This window comes from Salmo salar, unplaced genomic scaffold, assembly GCF_965601325.2.
Source record: "Salmo salar unplaced genomic scaffold, fSalSal1 ptg000171l, whole genome shotgun sequence".
NCBI lineage: Eukaryota > Metazoa > Chordata > Actinopteri > Salmoniformes > Salmonidae > Salmo > Salmo salar.
This window is the reverse complement of record NW_027675324.1, coordinates 35,970-53,331: the sequence shown is the minus strand read 5'-3', so window position 1 is coordinate 53,331 and position 17,362 is coordinate 35,970. Positions and strand designations below refer to the sequence as shown.

Genomic DNA, 17,362 nt, shown 5'->3' with positions numbered 1-17,362 from the left:
CACCTCAGTCTCCTTCAAGTCTCTGGAGCTCACATCCTGGTCTGGGGTCTCTAATCAGAGGGAGGGAGGGAGGGCTACTCCTTATTACTGTACCTCACCTCAGTCTCCTTCAAGTCTCTGGAGCTCACATCCTGGTCTGGGGTCTCTAATCAGAGGGAGGGAGGGAGGGCTACTCCTTATTACTGTACCTCACCTCAGTCTCCTTCAAGTCTCTGGAGCTCACATCCTGGTCTGGGGTCTCTAATCAGAGGGAGGGAGGGAGGGCTACTCCTTATTACTGTACCTCACCTCAGTCTCCTTCAAGTCTCTGGAGCTCACATCCTGGTCTGGGGTCTCTAATCAGAGGGAGGGAGGGTGTTGTGTGTGAAATCCCAGCCATGGTGGGATAAGGTAGAGTTCATATCTCTTTCTCTCCCTCTCCTCCTTTCTCAATCTCTCTCTCAGAAAAGGTTCTCTTCAAAGATGACCATCAAGTCGCTCTGGAAGTTGATGTCAATGGTGTCCGCCATCTGTAGAGAGAGGGGGATGAGAGACAGAGCGAGAGAGAGAGAGGAATTAGATGCAGTGTTAATCTTTCCCATCTCTTCTCAGCTAAACTACCTGTCCTCTGTATTATTGTAATATAACTGAATATACATAATATAACAAGAATATACATATATTAATACGTATCTTTATGATGATTCTCTCCTCATCTCTCCTGCTATACCAGTATATCATGTTAGTATTATAGTAGTATTACTGCTATACTAGTATAACATGTTAGTATTATAGTAGTATTACTGCTATAAAGTATTACCACCTCTCTCCTGCTATACTAGTATAACATGTTAGTATTATAGTAGTATTACCGCCTCTCTCCTGCTATACTAGTATATCATGTTAGTATTATAGTAGTATTACTGCTATAAAGTATTACCGCCTCTCTCCTGCTATACTAGTATAACATGTTAGTATTATAGTAGTATAACTGCAATAAAGTATTACCACCTCTCTTCTGCTAGAAAAGTATATTATGTTAGTATTATAGTAGTATTACTGCTATAAAGTATTACCACCTCTCTCCTGCTATACTAGTATAACATGTTAGTATTATAGTAGTATCACTGCTATAAAGTATTACCACCTCTCTCCTGCTATACTAGTATAACATGTTAGTATTATAGTAGTATAACTGCTATAAAGTATTACCACCTCTCTTCTGCTAAACTAGTATTTTATGTTAGTATTATAGTAGTATTACTGCAATAAAGTATTACCACCTCTCTTCTGGTAAACTAGTATTTTATGATAGTATTATAGTAGTATTACTGCTATAAAGTATTGCCACCTCTCTCCTGCTATACTAGTATAACATGTTAGTATTATAGTAGTATTACTGCTATAAAGTATTACCGCCTCTCTCCTGCTATACTAGTATAACATGTTAGTATTATAGTAGTATCACTGCTATAAAGTATTACCGCCTCTCTCCTACTATACTAGTATAACATGTTAGTATTATAGTAGTATTACTGCTATAAAGTATTACCGCCTCTCTCCTGCTATACTAGTATAACATGTTAGTATTATAGTAGTATTACTGCTATAAAGTATTACCACCTCTCTCCTGCTATACTAGTATAACATGTTAGTATTATAGTAGTATTACTGCTATAAAGTATTACCACCTCTCTCCTGCTATACTAGTATAACATGTTAGTATTATAGTAGTATTACTGCTATAAAGTATTACCGCCTCTCTCCTGCTATACTAGTATAACATGTTAGTATTATAGTAGTATTACTGCTATAAAGTATTACCGCCTCTCTCCTGCTATACTAGTATAACATGTTAGTATTATAGTAGTATTACTGCTATAAAGTATTGCCACCTCTCTCCTGCTATACTAGTATAACATGTTAGTATTATAGTAGTATTACTGCTATAAAGTATTACTGCCTCTCTCCTACTATACTAGTATAACATGTTAGTATTATAGTAGTATTACTGCTATAAAGTATTACCACCTCTCTTCTGCTAAACTAGTATTTTATGTTAGTATTATAGTAGTATTACTGCTATAAAGTATTACCGCCTCTCTCCTGCTATACTAGTATAACATGTTAGTATTATAGTAGTATTACTGCTATAAAGTATTACCGCCTCTCTCCTGCTATACTAGTATAACATGTTAGTATTATAGTAGTATTACTGCTATAAAGTATTACCACCTCTCTCCTCCTCCTTTCCTGCTCGCGGCGTCTCGCCAGCTCCCTCTGCTGGTCCACAGAGTCCTCGTCGTCAAGGCTACTGGAGAAGAGAAAGTGGAGTGTCAGAGGGGGATGAGCTTAGATGGGGTGCTAGAATGAGCTTCTCCCTCTCCTCCTCCTCCTCCCTTTCCCTCCCTCCATCCTTCCCTCTTACCGTAGTTTCTCCTGCTCTCTCCTGGCCTGTGCTTTTAGCTGTTTCTCTCTCTCCTTCTCTCGGGCGACGCGACGGACCTGTTCGAAGCTGTCGCTAGAGGAGCGGACAGCGGAGGCGGGGGTGGACTGAGAACGCTGGGCCAAGAACCCATGTTCTTTAACTTCACATCCTGGGAGGGGAGGGAGAAAGTGTAGTGGGAGGGGGAAGAGTGCCACACAGACATTTCGTTAACACCCACTTTTTAAAGACATTTCACCTCCATTTTTAATAACACTGCCTTACAGGAGAAGTTATTCTTTTTAAACAACTAAATCTATTTTATTAAGTTGAATTTCATAGTAAGGGTCCAGACACTTTTTTTTTTGTGATTTCACATGCTTTTGAGAAACTTACCCCAACCAGCAAATCATGTTTTTGGGAAACCCGAGCAAATCACATCCTCATTTTGTAGTTTTGTTTCATTAAAGCCTATTTATTTTTGGTACAAGCCGTGTTTCGTTAAAGCCTGTGTAAAGTTAATTTGTTTCAATGTACCGGTAGGCACCTGCGGCTTATAGACATGTGCGACTTATTTATGTTCAAAATAATACTTTTTTTTTAAATTCAGTGGGTTCGGCTTATATTCAGGTGCGCTTAATAGTCCGGGAAATTACGCCAGTTGTTCTGTATAGACGCATAAACACTCCCGTCTACAGACTTCCTTTGGACGACCGATATCTAATGAGGCTTTGGCTAGTTGTTCTGGACGACCGATATCTAATGAGGCTTTGGCTAGTTGTTCTGGACGACCGATATCTAATGAGGCTTTGGCTAGTTGTTCTGGACGACCGATATCTAATGAGGCTTTGGCTAGTTGTTCTGGACGACCGATATCTAATGAGGCTTTGGCTAGTTGTTCTGGACGACCGATATCTAATGAGGCTTTGGCTAGTTGTTCTGGACGACCGATATCTAATGAGGCTTTGGCTAGTTGTTCTGGACGACCGATATCTAATGAGGCTTTGGCTAGTTGTTCTGGACGACCGATATCTAATGAGGCTTTGGCTAGTTGTTCTGGACGACCGATATCTAATGAGGCTTTGGCTAGTTGTTCTGGACGACCGATATCTAATGAGGCTTTGGCTAGTTGTCCTGGACGACCGATATCTAATGAGGCTTTGGCTAGTTGTTTTGGACGACCGATATCTAATGAGGCTTTGGCTAGTTGTTCTGGACGACCGATATCTAATGAGGCTTTGGCTAGTTGTTCTGGACGACCGATATCTAATGAGGCTTTGGCTAGTTGTCCTGGACGACCGATATCTAATGAGGCTTTGGCTAGTTGTTCTGGACGACCGATATCTAATGAGGCTTTGGCCCCTGAAAAAGGGGAGAAATAATCACGAGAGTGATACGGTATTATTTCCTCACTGAGAACTTTTACTGCAAATCATTTTACCAAAGTAACACATTTTACAAAACAACAGATCTACAGGAAAGAGCTAGTGTTGTAGGGTACAAGGCTTATTCAAGTCACAACAGTATACACTGTAATTCACTGAAACATACACTCATTTCAATATAACTGTCAAGCACAAAGCTTTAACTCAGTAAACCATAACTCAATTTATCAACAGTCAATAAAGTGTTTGAAAAACCATTATACAAATAACACCGCAAAATATCTTATTAATAACAACGCACATGTTCATTGACGATCGACATAAAATGGCAGCTACTCTCAGTACGAAGCCTTCGCTGCAACCGAACAGGGCTCATATTACTCTCTGCAAACTGAACTCTAACTTCCTCAAGATGTTACTAAGACACAGCTTAAACACTCTTGACATGTTAGCGAGTTATTACATTTAAATGACTCTGTTTTATCATCAATAACGTACCTGGAAAAGGGGAGAAATAATCCCGAGTGTGATACGGTATTGTTTCCTCACTGAGAAACTTTTACTGTAATGAGGAAAAGACCGCGATTTCCCCGCGAACTTGGCTGGAGACCAGAGCAATCGATCTCAGGCTCATAGATTAAAGAGCATTTAGTAGATCACAGATTAACACTTTTCCCCTTCAATTTGGCACCACAAAATAAAGTAATCAATATAACGGTTTACACATTCCTTTTACAATTCTTACCTTTTGTACGCTTGATGGATTTTTTACTTTTTAACACAATTATATGAATGTTATCCATCTCTATCAACTAATACAGAATGCATGATATTTTTAACCTTAGATGTTTTAAGATCCTCACATACTATGAACTTACTAATAATTTTTAATGTATAACAGGCTATGAGTATTTCCTGTAACCTGTCACATATACAGGGGGTACCAGGTAGTAATGAGGCTATATACAGGGGGTACCAGGTAGTAATGAGGCTATATACAGGGGGTACCAGGTAGTAATGAGGCTATATACAGGGGGTACCAGGTAGTAATGAGGCTATATACAGGGGGTACCAGGTAGTAATGAGCGCTATATACAGGGGGTACCAGGTAGTAATGAGGCTATATACAGGGGGTACCAGGTAGTAATGAGGCTATATACAGGGGGTACCAGGTAGTAATGAGGCTATATACAGGGGGTACCAGGTAGTAATGAGGCTATATACAGGGGGTACCGGGTAGTAATGAGGTTATATACAGGGGGTACCAGGTAGTAATGAGGCTATATACAGGGGGTACCGGGTAGTAATGAGGCTATATACAGGGGGTACCAGGTAGTAATGAGGTTATATACAGGGGGTACCTCCTCTCCTCTCTGACTAATGACTGACTCCTGGAGGATCCTGGGAGCGTCCGCGGACAGGATGGCGTGCATTGCCACGGCGATGATCGTCCCCGCCCCCCTCTCCCTCAGCATCTCCGCTGCCGCCACGAAACCCACCGCATCATCGATGATGTCATCCTGACACACACACACACACACACACACACACACACACACACACACACAGAGACTGATAGATTATGGTAAAGGTCCTGAGGACAGGGTACTAACCTACCCAACCCTCTAACAGGGTACTAACCTACCCAACCCTCTAACGGGGTACTAACCTACCCAACCCTCTAACAGGGTACTAACCTACCCAACCCTCTAACTAACAGGGTACTAACCTACCCAACCCCCTAACAGGGTACTAACCTACCCAACCCTCTAACAGGGTACTAACCTACCCAACCCTCTAACGGGGTACTAACCTACCCAACCCTCTAACAGGGTACTAACCTACCCAACCCTCTAACGGGGTACTAACCTACCCAACCCTCTAACAGGGTACTAACCTACCCAACCCTCTAATGGGGTACTAACCCACCCAAACCTTCTAAAGGGGTACTAACCCCCCCAACCCTCTAACGGGGTACTAACCTACCCAACCCTCTAACGGGGTACTAACCTACCCAACCCTCTAACGGGGTACTAACCCACCCAACCCTCTAACAGGGTACTAACCTACCCAACCCTCTAACGGGGTACTAACCCACCCAACCCTCTAACAGGGTACTAACCTACCCAACCCCCTAACAGGGTACTAACCCACCCAACCCTCTAACAGGGTACTAACCTACCCAACCCTCTAACAGGGTACTAACCTACCCAACCCTCTAACGGGGTACTAACCTACCCAACCCTCTAACAGGGTACTAACCTACCCAACCCTCTAATGGGGTACTAACCCACCCAAACCTTCTAAAGGGGTACTAACCCCCCCAACCCTCTAACGGGGTACTAACCTACCCAACCCTCTAACGGGGTACTAACCTACCCAACCCTCTAACGGGGTACTAACCCACCCAACCCTCTAACGGGGTACTAACCCACCCAACCCTCTAACAGGGTACTAACCTACCCAACCCTCTAACGGTGTACTAACCCACCCAACCCTCTAACAGGGTACTAACCTACCCAACCCCCTAACAGGGTACTAACCCACCCAACCCTCTAACAGGGTACTAACCTACCCAACCCTCTAACAGGGTACTAACCTACCCAACCCTCTAACAGGGTACTAACCTACCCAACCCTCTAACAGGGTACTAACCTACCCAACCCTCTAACGGGGTACTAACCTACCCAACCCTCTAACAGGGTACTAACCTACCCAACCCTCTAACGGGGTACTAACCTACCCAACCCTCTAACGGGGTACTAACCTACCCAACCCTCTAACGGGGTACTAACCTACCCAACCCTCTAACGGGGTACTAACCTACCCAACCCTCTAACGGGGTAATAACCTACCCAACCCTCTAACAGGGTACTAACCTACCCAACCCTCTAACAGGGTACTAACCTACCCAACCCCCTAACGGGGTACTAACCTACCCAACCCTCTAACGGGGTACTAACCTACCCAACCCCCTAACGGGGTACTAACCTACCCAACCCTCTAACGGGGTACTAACCTACCCAACCCTCTAACGGGGTACTAACCTACCCAACCCTCTAACGGGGTACTAACCTACCCAACCCTCTAACGGGGTACTAACCTACCCAACCCTCTAACGGGGTACTAACCTACCCAACCCTCTAACGGGGTACTAACCTACCCAACCCTCTAACGGGGTACTAACCTACCCAACCCTCTAACGGGGTACTAACCTACCCAACCCTCTAACGGGGTACTAACCTACCCAACCCTCTAACGGGGTACTAACCTACCCAACCCTCTAACGGGGTACTAACCTACCCAACCCTCTAACGGGGTACTAACCTACCCAACCCTCTAACAGGGTACTAACCTACCCAACCCTCTAACAGGGTACTAACCTACCCAACCCTCTAACGGGGTACTAACCTACCCAACCCTCTAACAGGGTACTAACCTACCCAACCCTGCCTTTAGGGAACTGTGGTTGTGGGTAGTGTAGTCCTACCTCCTCCTGTATGTACTGCAGTAGGAGGGGGTTGTGGGTAGTGTAGTCCTACCTCCTCCTGTACATACTGCAGTAGGAGGGGGTTGTGGGTAGTGTAATCCTACCTCCTCCTGGATGTACTGCAGTAGGAGGGGGTTGTGGGTAGTGTAGTCCTACCTCCTCCTGTATGTACTGCAGTAGGAGGGGTTGTGGGTAGTGTAGTCCTACCTCCTCCTGTAGATACTGCAGTAGGAGGGGGTTGTGGGTAGTGTAGTCCTACCTCCTGTATGTACTGCAGTAGGAGGGGGTTGTGGGTAGTGTAGTCCTACCTCCTCCTGTACGTACTGCAGTAGGAGGGGGTTGTGGGTAGTGTAGTCCTACCTCCTCCTGTTTGTACTGCAGTAGGAGGGGGTTGTGGGTAGTGTAATCCTACCTCCTCCTGGATGTACTGCAGTAGGAGGGGGTTATGCAAATTAACTGAATCCCCCCCAAAAAAACATTTCCACTGCATTTCAGCCCTGCCACAAAAGGACCAGCATGTCAGTGATTCTCTCGTTAACAGGTGTGAGTGTTGACGAGGACAAGGCTGGAGATCACTCTGTCATGCTGATTGAGTTCGAATAACAGACTGGAAGCTTCGGGTGTACACCGTTAGTTTATACTGGATACACCTGGTGTACACCGTTAGTTTATACTGGATACACCTGGTGTACACCGTTAGTTTATACTGCATACACCGGGTGTACAACCTTAGTTTATACTGGATACACCGGGTGTACACCGTTAGTTTATACTGGATACACCGGGTGTACACCGTTAGTTTATACTGGATACACAGGGTGGACACCATTTAGTTTATACTGGATACACCGGGTGTACAACTTTAGTTTATACTGAATACACCGGGGGTACACCGTTAGTTTATACTGGATACACCGGGTGGGTTAGTTCTTCTTGAGAGAACTAACCCAAAATGAGTCGAACTAACCCAAAATTAGTTGAAAGGCTAAGGGATTCTCTTCCTGAGAAGAAGCTGACAGCCTTCAAACAGAGCAAAAAAAGTGGTCCCAAACAATATGTCAAAATGAATAAAAAAATGATACAGCTGTCTTTAATAAGATCAAACTGAACTAACTGCTATCTTGAAATGTTGAAAAAGTGTTTTTAAATAGGCATCCTATCATTTGAAAATTAGTTGAAAGGCTAAGTGATTCTCCTCCTGAGAAGAAGCTGACAGCCTTCAAACATAGTGCAAAAAAAGTGTCACTGAGAAATAGGATAATTATGAAACATGAAAACTATATTGTCTGACTCAGCTACTATGCATGTTGGTTGGACAACACGAACACTTCGCTCGCTACATGTGAAAATTAAAAAGGATGGTTAGGATACTTAGCATGTTAGCTAACCCTTCCCTAACCACTAGCCCAGGGGTTCTCAAACTTTTTTGTGATAGCAAATTCATCAGTGACCCCCTCATAATCAGAACACAACTCGAGTGAGATAAAAAATATCATACAAGGAGTTTTACCATGATTTCGTGTGCAAGGCCGGACAAACCAAGTCTCGGGCCCTGGGAATGAACATTTTAAAGGTCTGCCTCTTGGAGGGAAAAAAACTTGCTAATTTCCTGCATTCTACACATTTTGTCATGGGGCAGAGAAATGTTTCTTGTTGCAACTATAACGCTAATATCCTGCAGTTCTACACATGTTGTCATGAGGCAGAGAAATGTTTCTTGTTGCAACTATAACGCTAATATCCTGCAGTTCTACACATGTTGTCATGGGACAGAGAAATGTTTCTTGTTGCAACTATAACGCTAATATCCTGCAGTTCTACACATGTTGTCATGGGGCAGAGAAATGTTTCTTGTTGCAACTATAACGCTAATATCCTGCAGTTCTACACATGTTGTCATGAGGCAGAGAAATGTTTCTTGTTGCAACTATAACGCTAATATCCTGCAGTTCTACACATGTTGTCATGGGGCAGAGAAATGTTTCTTGTTGCAACTATAACGCTAATATCCTGCAGTTCTACACATGTTGTCATGAGGCAGAGAGAAAACGACTGTGTAACGAAGACACTGTAAGTTGAGAAGCAGGTGAAACGTTTAATAAAACAACAAACGAGACAACATAACAGTAGCGTCTTTGCATGTACACAGGATCAATACTGACTGGGGAAGGAACCTAAGGGAGGGCCAGATATAGGGGTGGTAATAAGTAAGGTAATGGAGTCCAGGTTTGCCTCATGACAACGTGCAGGTGCTCGTAATGATGGATCCCAGGACCGGCGGTTAGTATACCGGCGACGTCAAACACCGGAGGGGAGGAGCGAGAGCAGACGTGACAGACTGCCACCTCTCATTGAAGCCATGGAAGTTCACGGCCGACCGCACCACTGCAGGCATTGTTAGCAGAAAACAGGATCCCCCATAATAGTGAAATAAATAAATAGAAAGTCAATCATGGTACCAATAAATGCTTCTAATACACCAGATGTATGTCCTTGAACCGATTATGTTTAAATCTCATTTAAAAAGCATTTTTGAAACGGTCTGTTTGAGATACAAGTTTGAGGTGGCTTTTTTAAAGTATTTTTTCTCCAATTAATGCTTCGGCCACAAATATACGAGTATAGTCAAAATTATTTGGGTATGAGTTAACAGAACATTAACTTTTAAAAGTTTGATTTTCACTGGACAATTACTTTAAATTACAGTGCATTTATGTAAAAAAAATATAGTATTGAAGTATTGAGATGGAAAATGTATAATAGGTGGAGTACTGTGGATACCAATAGGCTCATGTTGCCCAAGGTTTAATAACAAACATTGTAGATTAATAATATTACATTGTATTGTATTACACCCTCTAAACTTCCACGGATCCCTGGGGCAAAATGTGTTTTTTCAGTTGTTGGATCCCCCCGCTCCCTTTTGCCCTCAGAACAACCTCAATGCGTTGGAGCATGGACTCTACAAGGTGTCGAAAGCATTCCACAGGGATGCTGGCCCATGTTGACTCAAATGCTTCCCACAGTTGTGTCAAGTTGGCTGGATGTCCTTTTGTCTTGCCCATTTACCTTCTGAATGGCACACATACACAGTACATGTCTCAATTGTCTCAAGGCTTAAAAAACCTTCTTTAACCTGTCTCCTCTCTTTCATCTACACGGATGGAAGTGGATTTAACAGGTGACATCAATAAGGGATCATATCTTTCTCCTGAATCCCCTGTTTTCAATACAGGTATAACGACACTGAGCTTTTTTTTCGAAAATGTTTTATGAGGTTGGAGAACACATTTGGGAGGGATCTTGAAACTTTGCCGCAAGTGGATCTTTTAGCAAGACAATAACCCCAAGCACACATCAAAATCCACAAAGAAATGGTTCATTGACCACAAAATAAACATTTTGAATGTCCGTCTCAGGATTTGATCCCCATTGAAAACCTGTGGTTTGAATTGAAGAGGGCGGTCCATAAACGCAGACGAAGGATATCAAGGATCTGGAAATATTCTGTATGGAGGAGTGGTCTAAGATCCATCCCAATGTGTTCTCCAATCATCATTAAAAAAGTGTTTAAGGCTGTGTTGTTATCCTCGCAAGGGGAGGATGCTAGAGTATTAAAAACAGGGGTGCCAATCATTTTGATAATTTTGTATTACTTGTTTAACAAAATCTCTTGCTCTGAGCACTTGCATTAGTATAAAATAATATAATTTTCCCTTTTTTTTGCATTCAAATACTGTAGAATTAGTAGTATTTGTATTATATATTTTATATAGTATTTTTTGCTCATCTTTCTCAAGGGTGCCAATAATTTGGGACTTGACTGTATGTAATCAAATAGTCCATATTTCAGAGGTACCTTTTGTATGAGGTAAGATGTTCCTTCTAAATCTTGTTATTGCGTAACATTTTTATGCTTGTCTTTGAAACGAATAGTCCAAGAGTACCCAATGTTCAGAACCAGATTTTGGTTTCAGCTGACAACTACATACCTTTGCCTTTCAATCTCCTACACAATATCCCCTTGACTGGTGTGCATGAAGATATCAAGAGAGACAGACATCTAGCAAGAAAAAGTCAATTGGAGGGAACACTGACAGATCAGCGCAACAAGACCATGGATTTTTACACTGGCTGCAGTGAGCAGAAAGCAAGAAAACTCAATAAAAAAATGTGAATGTGGAAATGCGTAAAATAACATTGTGAATCGACTGAGTGAAAACAATTCACAATTCTCCTACATTTACAGTCCTAGTTATCATTGCCCAAAACAAAGGGAATCATTTCAAACATCTCACACATTTTTGCTTATTGTGTCCATTGACTAGAATTCATATATATTTGGGTTAAAAGACCAATTCAGTGGAAAAACAAAATGGGGTAAAAATAGCCCAGCCCAGTTAATATTGACTGCAGCTGCAGCTCCTCAGGCAGCAGCACTCCCACTTCATCTTACGTTAGGGACACAGATCAAGGGTTCTCCAGGGACTGACAGTATTCTTCAAGCTAATTACATCCAGTTTATTTGGGGTGTCAGGTAGCCTAGTGCCTAGTGGTTAGCGCATTGGGCCAGTAACCGAAAGGTTGTTGGATCGAATCCCTGAGCTGACAAGGTAAAAAATCTGTCATTCTGCCCTAAATAAGGCAGTTAACCCACTGTTCCCTGGTAGGCTGTCATTGTAAATAAGAATTTGTTCTTAACTCACTTGCCTAGTCAAAATAAAAGGTTAAATTGACAGCACCTTGTCTCTGCAAGCCAAGTAGGAAGGTTAGTTCACCTCACAAACCAGAGTCCATTTTTTTATTTTGATTAACATCGAGGATGAGTGCCATGGGAACTATCGGTATGGCCCAGCAGGACCAGCCTAAGTGACAGGCCTCACATGTTTAATATAATGCACACAAAATAATGGAGCCCTTAACCTTCACGGCACATTCAACGTTTTTTTTTTCTCTCCATGCAATCCTCGCACGCAGACGTATGCGTGTGTGCAACAGGCTGAATGAAGCTAATGAATCCAACATGGACAGAGAGGCTGCATTGTTTTGTTCATCATGAACCATGCCTATAGACCAATCACCATGACTAATTAGCTCAACTAAGAGCAGCAATTTACTCTACAGGCCATAATGGGAGGTGGAAGCTCAACTTGCAATATTTAATGCTCTTATATAATGACACATAACCAGTGGTGTAAAGTACTCAAGTAAAAATACTTTAAAGTACTACTTAAGTCATTTTCTGGGGGGTATCTGTACTTTACTATTTATATTTGACAACTTTTACTTTTACTTTGCTACCTTCCTAAAGAAAATAATGTACTTTTTACTCCATACATTTTCCCTGACACCCAGAAGTACTTGTTATGTTTCGAATGCTTAGCAAGACAGGAAAAAGGTCAAATTCACACACTTATCAAGAGAACATCCCTGGTCATCCCTTCTAACTCTGGCAGACTCACTAATCACAAATGCGTTGTTTTTAAATGATGTTGGAGTGTTGGAGTGTGCCCCTGGCTATCTGTAAAAAAAAAAGGCAATAAAAAAATGGTGCTGTCTGGTTTGCTGGGAGTTAAAAAAATGAACCCCAAAAGGTTCTTTGAGGAACCATGATAAGGGGTTCTTCGAAGAACTTAGAGGAGTTCCCACAAAATGTTCTTCAAATAACTTTTAGGGGTTCCCCCACAGTTCCAGTTTGAAGAACCCCTAAAGGATACTCCAGGAACCTTTACTTTTTAGAGTGTATATTGATAAAAGTCACCTGGTCCGAGAGACATTTACATAGTTATACATGTATAAACCAATTTGGGGTGAAATAGCGGCCACAACAGACAGACCTGATATCGACCATAATTCGACGTCCATGGACGTCACGTGCTGAGGGGGTATGACCAAAGTTATTCTATTTAGCTACACTTTGTAGTACATTTTTACACTATAATAAATGTTTCTGATGCCACATCGCCCGTTTTCAAAGGGAGTCGTTGGTTTTTAGGGGCAGTCGCTTTTTAGCTTTTTGTCTGAAAGTATTTTCTCAACTGCGATACCAACTCCACTCTATAAGGAATGTGAAATGATTTATACTTGTACTTTTAATACTTAAGTATATTTTAACAATTACATTTACTTTTGATATTTAAAACCAAATACTTTTAGACTTTTACTTTCCCTTTTACTTGAGTAATTTTCTATTAAAGGTATTTTTACTTTTACTCAAGGATGACAATTCAGTACTTTTTTCCACCACTGCACATAACTGAGATTTATAGCTGGTAAGATCCCTGGGTGGACCAATTCAAAACTGTGGGGATATAGAAAATCTGATTACAGCTATTATTATAAATTAAACTGAGCCTTACACTGTGCATTCCATCTCAATTATATGAGGATTAAGAACGACTAAGACCTGAAATCAAAATGCTGAACAAAAGAAAAAAAGCATTTTGTTTGATGGCATACAGATTTATCTTTTAAGTTTCGGGAGGTACAAGATCTGTACCCTTGTTAAACGTCTTTGGTTGTAACTAAAGTGGAGATGACAGGCGGAAATGTCCCCTGTGTGCCCATAGCAATGCCTGAGGCTGTGGGGGACACTGTCACAACAACTACACAACTGATCCTCACAGCAAGACATGACTTCATCCGCACAATCTTTTAGTTTTACAACAAAACAAATCTCACAAACCAATGCAAATGACAAAAGAGAAGCAGTATAACAATAGACTAACAAATGCCCTTGATACAAATTAAAATGGATATAGAGGTGTCTGTGGAAAGTAAAATGCCTAAGTGGTAGGCAGAAGTGTGTGGTGAACGTTTGAGGAGCAGTGGTAGCTAGCTGGGTAAGGAGGGCTGACTGACCACGGGGCTTATGAAGCTTGTGTTTGTCATGCATGCAGTGGATGTGTGTTTGTTTGTGTGAGGAGAGCCGTGGCGATCTCCTTGGGTGAGAGGCGAGGCGTAGGGAAGGCTGTTGGATTAGGGGCTAGGTCAGGGCTCCCACCCTGGAGCAGGAATAATGGACTGGCCATCTCTACTCGATGTCCCCCCAAGCCAGGGCTGTCTTTACTGTCATGGCCTAGCTGTACTAGAACACAGCAGTGACTCCATCTCTCTCACACTCCCTCGCCTCCTTATCTCTTTTCTACCCTTCTCCAAAGTCCACTCAATCTATGACGACTCCCCCATACTGCATATCTCTTCCCAGCCTTCTCTTTCCACACCTTCTCTCATCTACCTCTTACTTTCTCTATGAATCCATTTTATTTTGCTGTTACAGGATGTGTGAAGAGCACTGTGAAAGGCGCTTTATTCCTGAATCCAGCTATCCGTAGATCTATAGGTGACTCCTCGCTTGCTCTGTTGATCTTTGTTGTGTTTGTTAACCATGTACAGTAGTCTCATCGTTCTACTCCCTGTCAATATACTGTGGTCTCAATCACACTCATCTAATGAACAGGCACCCCACCCAGAGCACGTCACTCCATCAACTGTCCTGCTGTCTGCAGCTAGGGAGAGCCAGCAGCACAGGACTTAGTGAACAAAGCAACACATATTGTGAGTGTGACTGTATCTGTGTGTACGGTATGAGAAGAGCGATACAGAGACACAGAACGTCATTGTTCTCTACACTCAATCATAAAAGTTCACTTTCCAAAGCACATCTTTGTTTTTTGTTTTTTACCTGGAAGCCATATCAAATATATCTCAGATTATAAGTAAATGCATAGTAACAGCTCATTACCACAATTAAACTAAACAACACAGCCTCTGTCGACACATCATCTGGCTTCAGACAGAAGCTGTTGAATATTTTTTTACCGCAAACATAACATACAGTCTGCAAGCGTATGAAATATACATAACTCGGCATCTAGTAGATATTCAGTTTTCCCGATTATAAACAGATAGAAATGCCATGCACCACAAGTGATTCATTTCAATAAAAAGGCTTACTTCAAGTCTAGCAAACCAAACACTATAATTTCAGTACAACATGCAGTTGAACACATGTACAGTATATAAACTATCAAGAGAATCTCACCTGCATTGTCACTGCACTTGTTAAAAGTCCACCTTTAGTGCCTGCAATATTGTGGAGAAGTATATGGTCCAATGGTCATTGATGCCCTTTTCGGAGTAAATCCGGCTGATAGGAGACAGGAAATGTGTATCACGCTGCCTCCACAGAATTCGTACACCTACAGTAGACAGAGAAGCACTGCGTCACTGTACTGTCTTTCTTGCATTCTTTATTTACTTCACTCTCTGTGTTTCAGCCTTCGCTATCTGTCTGTCTCTCTCTCACTCTCTCTCAACCTCTTTTGCTTTCTCTCTCTCTCTCTCTAGTAGTCTCTGAGTCTCTCTCACATGAGCACGCTTTCTCGCTCTTCCACAATTACAGCTGCAAGCTACAGTCCACACAGAGCAGCTTCTCTCTCCCAGTCTCTTTCCCCCACACTTTCCCTCCCCCTTCTGTCTCTCACCACTCCAAGCGACTTATATGCCCTATGTCTTGTGCGCTCTCTACACTCATAAAAAAGGTGCTATCTGTCCCCATAAGAGAACCATTTGACTAACCTTTTTTGGTTCCAAGTAGAACACTTTTGGTTCCTGATAGAAACTTTGAGGTTCCATGTAGAACCATTTCCACAGAGGGTTCTACATGGAACTAGTGCTGAGCGATAAGTGTTTTTTGAGCTCGATTCGGTTTTGGGTTCGATTATAAAAAAATAATTATGTTTTTTTATTTTGTTTACGATAATTTTTTTCAAAATTAAATGCATTATGAAATAATGACATTCAAATGATTTTAGAGCTTTTTAATTGAAATTCTAAAGCCAACAACAGTGAACATTCACATTCAATTATTTCTGTCAGGTCCACATTGGGTTGACATCAATAGAAAAATTGGAAATTGCTATGAAATAATACAATATTTCAGTTGTGTATATTACTTAGTTTTATTTGATGGCTTTATTATTTTTAATTCCTTAAAGTCATCATCTCATCTCTGCTCAGGCAGTAGCAGCTAGCCAGACAAAGTTATCTCTGCGCACCCTGTACTGTACTGTCTTTAGTCATCCTATTCAGCTAGGCAAGCCTGCCTAAGTATGTTGCAGAGCTGTCTGACAAAATTATTTGACTAGCTCTTCAAAGTAGATAACCAACCTGGACTGGGGGGTAGATGTAACTTAGTAAACGAAATCTGGGACACTTCAATTATACTGAACAAAAATATAAATGCAATGTGCAACAATTTCAAAGATTTTACTGAGTTACAGTTCATATAAGGAAATCAGTCAATTTAAATAAATTCATTAGACCCTAATCTATGGATTTCACATGACTGGGAACACAGATATGCATCTGTTGGTCACAGATACGTAAAACAATATTGGCCTCATTATGGGCCTCAGAATCTCGTCACGGTATTTATGTGCATTCAAATTGCCATTTTTTTGTTGTCTGTATTTTATGCCTACCCATACCATAACCCCACCGCCACCATGGGGCACTATGTTCACACGTTGACATCAGCAAACCTCTCGCCCACACAACGCCATACACGTGGTCTGCGGTTGAGAGGCCGGTTGGTCGTACTGCCAAATTCTTTAAAGCAACGTTGGAGGTGGCTTCTGGTAGAGAAATTAACATTATATTATCTGGCAACAGCTTTGGTGGACATTCTTGCAGTCAGCATGCCAATTGCACGGTCCCTCAAAACTTGAGACATCTGTGGCATTGTGTTGTGTGACAAAACTGCACATTTTAGAGTGGCCCTTTATTGTGCCCCAGCACAAGGTGCACCTGTGTAATGATCATGCTGTTTATTCAGCTTCTTGATATGCCACACCTGTCAGGTGGATGGATTATCTTAGCAAAAGAGAAATGCTCACTAACAAGGATGTAAACAAAATGTGAGAGAAATAAGCTTTTTGTGCGTATGGAACATTTCTGGGATATTTTATTTCAGCTCATGAAACATAGGACCAACACTTTACATGTTGAGTTTATATTTTTGTTCAATGTAGTATGATGTTACGAATTACAATTCGTATGATATGTTGCTAATTGCAATTT

At 41.8% G+C, this 17,362-nt stretch overlaps 1 long non-coding RNA gene across 2 annotated transcripts; it reads right to left on the bottom strand.

The window, feature by feature from the left end:
- Positions 1–262: 262 nt before the first annotated feature.
- Positions 263–4,367, bottom strand: LOC145867042 (uncharacterized). Of its 2 annotated transcripts, none has more exons than XR_014383200.1 (4): positions 4,288–4,367; positions 2,408–2,576; positions 2,212–2,293; positions 263–509 (listed from the first exon to the last, which is right to left on the bottom strand). It is a non-coding gene; the product is annotated as an uncharacterized LOC145867042 (long non-coding RNA). The 2 variants fall into 2 exon arrangements; XR_014383199.1 differs by having other exon boundaries at positions 264–509; positions 2,215–2,293.
- Positions 4,368–17,362: the final 12,995 nt, after the last annotated feature.